The 6,000-nt window shown below is 42.1% G+C and overlaps 1 protein-coding gene across 1 annotated transcript in view; it reads right to left on the bottom strand.

Moving 5' to 3' along the window:
• The window catches only part of LOC124612324 (prion-like-(Q/N-rich) domain-bearing protein 25), a 208,805-nt gene extending 203,632 nt beyond the window's left edge, over window positions 1–5,173 (bottom strand). The window contains exon 1 of the mRNA XM_047140460.1: window positions 5,093–5,173. The gene's annotated coding sequence lies outside the window, so the exon portion shown is untranslated. The remainder of the gene's footprint in view (window positions 1–5,092) is intronic.
• Between the last annotated feature and the right edge of the window lie 827 nt (window positions 5,174–6,000).

Consider the following 6,000-nt stretch of genomic DNA (forward strand, 5'->3'; position numbering starts at 1 on the left):
TGTAGCAGCACTTCAAAACAGTATAATCCATCACGAATTAGAGTTTCGTAAATCTGTTTTCTGTAAAACATAAAATGTTTTGGTTTTTCTTTTAGTTACTCATGTATGATCGTTGTTTATGTGCCAGCTTCTGTGAACCTCTGTGAAAATACTGTCAGTCTAAATGGTTCCTAATTTTAGCTTTAAGCTGTTACGCGTGCGACAGTATTTCCTGTAGTTAATGTATACCGTCTACGTAAATTTACGTGGTGGCCTTCTTCGGTATACTTTATGTATTGACAGTGTTTCATCTGAAAACTTGGTTTCCTTTTGCTCAAAAAAACAAATATTTTTCCAGCGTTTTACAAGAGTAGCGGCAGTGATGTTACTCTACTTGAACTTTATTGGCAAATTTCTTCATTTTAAAAACGTGTTTTCACCCCTTTAACCACTCCTCTTTTACCCTCATTTTCTATATAGTAAACAAACATGAAGAAAGCACACCTGGAAGTGAGAAATTACAACTACAATCTTGTACATTCATATGTAACAGTTCAGACTTACTCAATAACGTGAAGGAGGAAACTGATTTATATTTTTTCTAGAAGGAAAGGAAGACGGGTGGCTCATTGGTGCCTAAATACCTACTGTAAACCAAATGAGATCTAAGCATTTCGCAAGAATTAATTTTACTTCCTACACAGGGATAAGAAATAGCTTCAACAATTAAATTAATAATTAACTGCCAACCATCGTCTTCCAACACTGTTTTTTGTTCTTACCCAAAAATGTTTCGTTACTGTTTATTCTTATGTTGTATTGTGCGTTCAGAATAATATTGTAATCTTGGCACTTGTAGGAAGAGTCTTTTTTCTTGAGCGTGAAGTTCTAGTAGCTTTCGGTACAAAGTTGCAGGCATAGTTGCTCATGCGGGTAAAAACATGTTTGTATTTCCTTATGTGCGTGAAGTCTTGTAGAGCTCTCAGTCCTCTTATTGCGCTGGCAAATCATTACCGTATTACACGTATTCGCACTTAATATCATAGGTCGTCAACAGTGTTTTGTACCCCATGCCTAAGTGGATTACTTGAGAAGCTGAGATTTCTCGGATACCAATACTTAACAGTGGGAGAATCGCACACACTACTTTCCGCTTGTCGCACAGTCCTCAACAGAAAGTCTGTTCTTTCTTAGCAGCTATTGTCACTGTAATTTTCGGTCGTCTCCTCTTTTATTATTTCTTCTGTTTCCTACGATACGAAACACAGCTTCAAATGTGCGTAACTAGTCGTGGGCTCACAGGATCTCCAGGCCTTTGTTGACTCCATCCATCCAGCTCAGACAAGGGATCCCCTTCTAGCACTGCCTTCATCATGCTTTCTTATCTTCTCAGTATATTTTTCAGCCTCTGACCTCTTCTTTGCTTTATTATAGGTGTCACATCCGGTTCATTAAGCAGCGTGTGGATCTCTGGGTTTTTTCTTCTTCTAAAAATTCCGCCCTTTATTATTATATTATTGTTATTATTATTATTATTACTATTGTTATTATTAATGTCTATTATTAGTCTTATTATTCCGTGTTATTATTTGTGTTGTTGATTGAAATTGATAAAAAATTTGTCATATTACATAATTAAAACAGAAGTATGCAAATAAATTGAGATTCTGATATAAGAGAATGCCTTAAGGCCATATTCCGGCCAGGCTAAATAAACAATTAATAAAAAAAATTATGACTTCTGATCGCTTACCATAGTGCCTAAGGCCACTTTTTTCCTCATAAACTGAGTAACGTAAGGCAGGAATCACAGCAAACAGTACCAAAGATGGAAATACTATGTATAAGGACAGCTTCAACCTAATTACATAAATCAATCACGAAAAAACTTCTATATAATTAAATGGGGTTATTCTTATCGTTTTCAGTTTACTGAATCCTAATATGACAGCAAGAAATGCGTATCACTTATAACTTCTTACAATTAAAACTCGAAGTTTAAAAATGCATTTTCAGCGATTTTAAACATATACATTTCGTAACATATTTCTGTTAATAATTACGTGAAGTTGAACTTTCGGAGGCAGTAGTTTCACTGGCCAGTATATTTCGTAACACTGTGACAAGCTCTTTGGCTTTCTTCCTTTTTTCACAAGAACCTTGTGATACCACCACTGGATATTACATTGGGTCTAACGAAAAAGTTTGTGCAAGGCTTACCCAAGTTTTTTTTAGATATCTCTTAGCTATTTGAAACGAAGTTGAAAGGAGGCATATTTGTTGGAACTGAATTTCGAAAATTTATGTTCGATTCCAACTTTGGGTATGATCAGTGAGGTTGTTATTAAGTGCTTAGGCAACAAAAAGAACCGACATTACATTTCTCCACCGGCCAACGTGCTGGAAAATTTCCAAGACTCTACAGAAGAATATAACTGTCATTTGATTTTATGATATGCTTTATTACACGATCTAGAGTTCAGGCTTTAGGCCGTTTTCAAATGGTACAAATACGAAAAATCATCTGACTTGCGTGGAACACCAGACTTAGGCGGTTTAATAAGCCTCAAGATTTACGATAAGAACATTCACCCACTTGTTTTCCATAAAAATTTGATTATGTCTGTGAAGAACAAGATGAAAACTTTCGCCAAGCCATCAGGGCCGCAGCTATACGAATATGATGGGGACTGCTGCCAATCACTTCAACGAGACAGACAATTCAGCAGGAGAAAACACTGGTTTAGATGAAGAGAGAGGAGATATGAGTCAATGGACTCACAGTCCTCCGTAATATTTAGGTGTTCTTACGTCTATACTTCAACAAAATGTTTCTTCATATTGAAAAATTAAATATTTTCCACTACGATTACATGTATTTTGCTAATTTTCTAATTATTAGATTGTGACACAACTATATTTATAGAAGAATACTGAGGTCAGATATAGATTCAATTCCCAGGAAAACAAAACGTGTGATTATTCTATCAGCTAATAAAAAGTAATCACAAAATCTTCGAAGTTTGGATGCTGAACAGATTTATCGCTTGTAATGAAGACCCTTTATGACACATAAATGTTGATAGAAAGTGCTTGCATGAACTTTCATTTATTTATTTAAATCTGTTTGCCGGAACAGTTTCGGAAATTACTGTGGATAGTGCATTAATAGTCAATAAGTATTAAGATGAATCTTCTACGTAGTCACTGATGTACAGTATATCGTATATTAGTATAGGAGACAAACTGCTACAAAGTGATCGTAAGGTGCAACTTAGGGTTTACATGTAGCAAATATCGTGTTATGAACCGTAAGCGCCGGCCGGTGTGGCCGAGCGGTTATAGGCGCTTCAGTCTGGAACCGCGTGACCGCTACGGTCGCAGGTTCCAATCCTGCCTCGGGCATGGATGTGTGTGATGTCCTTAGGTTAGTTAGGTTTAAGTAGTTCTAAGTTCTAGGGGACTGATGACCTTAGGTGTTAAGTCCCATAGTGCTCAGTGCCATTTGAACCATTTTTGAACCGTGAGTGATGTCACCGCTGTTTATATGTAAGCACAATCGACCAGCCGACACCACGCAATAAGTTGTAATGTACATAATGCCTAGACACGACCAAGTTAAACTATTCAGATACAGGTGTAATAACACCTATGGAATACGTTTAAACCAGCACGCGATCACACCACTGTCATCTTAGCAACGGATAAGCGGGCACGATACCGTTTTGGAGACGATTTTCTTGTCAGTTACGAATGTAAGGACAACACAACACCCAGTCCTCCGAGCGGAGAAAATCTTCGACACGGGCGGGAACAGAACCGAGCACCTTCGGTCAGCAATATGCCACACTCGCTGCGCAACTACCGGGACGGTAGTAATCATAAAATCTTCGAAGTCTGGATGCTGAACAGATTTATCGCTTGTAATGAAGACCTTTTATGACACACAAATGTTGATAGAAACTGCTTGTATAACTTTCTTTTATTTATTTAAATTTGTTTGCCGGAACAGTTTCGGAAATTACTGTGGCTAGTTCATTTATAGTCAATAAGTATTAAGATGAATCATCTATGTAGTCACTGACGTACAGTTTATCGTATGTTAGTATAGGAGACAACATGCTACAAAGTGATCGTAAGGTGCAACTTAGGGTTTGCATGTAGCAAATATCGTGTTATGAACCGTGAGCGATGTCACCGCTGCTTATATGAAGAGAGCCGGAACAAAACCCGATATATCCACTCTTGCTGTATACGCGTGTTTGAGCTGTAGGGGGGAGATACGGGAGTAATAACACACGCTGCCACAAAATAATTTTCAGCACAACGCGACAGCAAATGTTTTATGGTGTTTCTTCTTTTTATAGCTTGTGGAGCCATTTAGAAATCACTATTTGTTATGTTCTGTATTAACAGCAAATGCGGATTTATCGGTTTTTGTTCCGGCGCTCCTCATATGTAAGCACAATCGACCAGCCGACACCACGCAAAAAGTTGTAACGGACATAATGCCTAGAGACGACCAAGCTAAACTATTCAGATGCAGGTGTAATAACACCTATGGAATATGTTTAAACCAGTACCCGACCACGCCACTGATCAATATGACGTGCACACTCAGTGATTTCAGCAACGGATAAACGGTACGATACCGTTTTGGAGGCGATTTTCTTGTCAGTTACGAATATACGAATGTTAAGGACACCACAACACTCAGTACTCCGAGCGGAGAAAATCTTCGACCCGGGCGGAAACCGAACCGGGCACCTTCGGTCAGCAATATGCCGCACTCGCCGCGCAACTACCGGGACGGACGCCAGAAAACCTTGATAACTGATAAGCTTGAAGGTTCATCAAGATCATTAATTCGACATGAAAGGTGCTGCATGAGCTGAGGCAAGTACCGGGTGACACCGCTATCTGCAGTACCCGAAAGGTCCCATTAAGGGCGTATAAACTGCAGAAGACCCGCAGCTGTGTGTTACGGCATCGCGTAAGTGGCGCGCGAGGCCGGTGCGGCTAGGACGCGGCGGGTAACGGTAAACGGGTAATCCGGCCGAGACCGGCCGGCAGCTCTACCTGTGTAACGATTCCAGAAGGAGCGTCTACTCACCGGCGGCGTGGCGTCGGCTGCAGCTAGCGACCGCGGCGGCAGTGGCTCCGGCGGCACCTCGCGTCGCGCGCGCAGCTGTCCGCAGACTGGACGCGCAGGCGCAGCGCGGAGCAGCATCTCGGCTGCAGCGCGAGCAACAAGTCGGCCCGGCGCAGCAGCCGGCAGCCGGCAGCCAGCTCTGGACCCCGCACGCCGCGCCCCGCGCACGGCGACGCAGCGCGAGGTACAGTCGCGGACGGCCGGCTCGCTGCAGGTCGCGTCGCTATAGCCGCGCGAGGGGAGCACGCAGTTTTCTCCTCCGCACGCGCACGTCAGCGGGGTGGGCGGTCAGGTTTAGTAGCCGCTGCTCGACTCTCCGAATCCCAGCAACGAGAGTGATTTTGCGGCGCCCTTGAGATGGCCTTCACCTTCGACGGGCTTTGCATCACAAGCACAAGCAGCCAAGCTGCCCGCCTTTCCATCCAGATGCTGCAAGGACTTCCCAGTTGGCCGTCCGGAGAAACGACCGCTTAAAACAGGGGTTGTTGCTGTTTTTGTTGTTGTTTTTATGGCCCTCAGTCCTGAGATTGGTTTGATGCAGCTCTCCATGCTACTCTATCCTGTGCAAGCTTCTTCATCTCCCAGTACCTACTGCAGCCTACATCCTTCTGAATCTGCTTAGTGTATTCATCTCTTGGTCTCCCTCTACGATTTTCACCCTCCACGCTTGCCGTCGAATACTAAATTGGTGATCTCTCAATGTCTCAGAACATGTCCTACCATCCGATCCCTTCTTCTAGTCAAGTTGTGCCACAAATTTCTCTTCTCCCCAATTCTATTCAATACGCCCTCATTAGTTATGTGATCTACCGATCTAATCTTCAGCATTCTTCTGTAGCACCACATTTCAAAAGCTTCTATTCTCTTCT

The sequence above is a fragment of the Schistocerca americana genome, chromosome 1 (genome assembly GCF_021461395.2).
Source record: "Schistocerca americana isolate TAMUIC-IGC-003095 chromosome 1, iqSchAmer2.1, whole genome shotgun sequence".
Classification (NCBI taxonomy): Eukaryota; Metazoa; Arthropoda; class Insecta; order Orthoptera; family Acrididae; genus Schistocerca; species Schistocerca americana.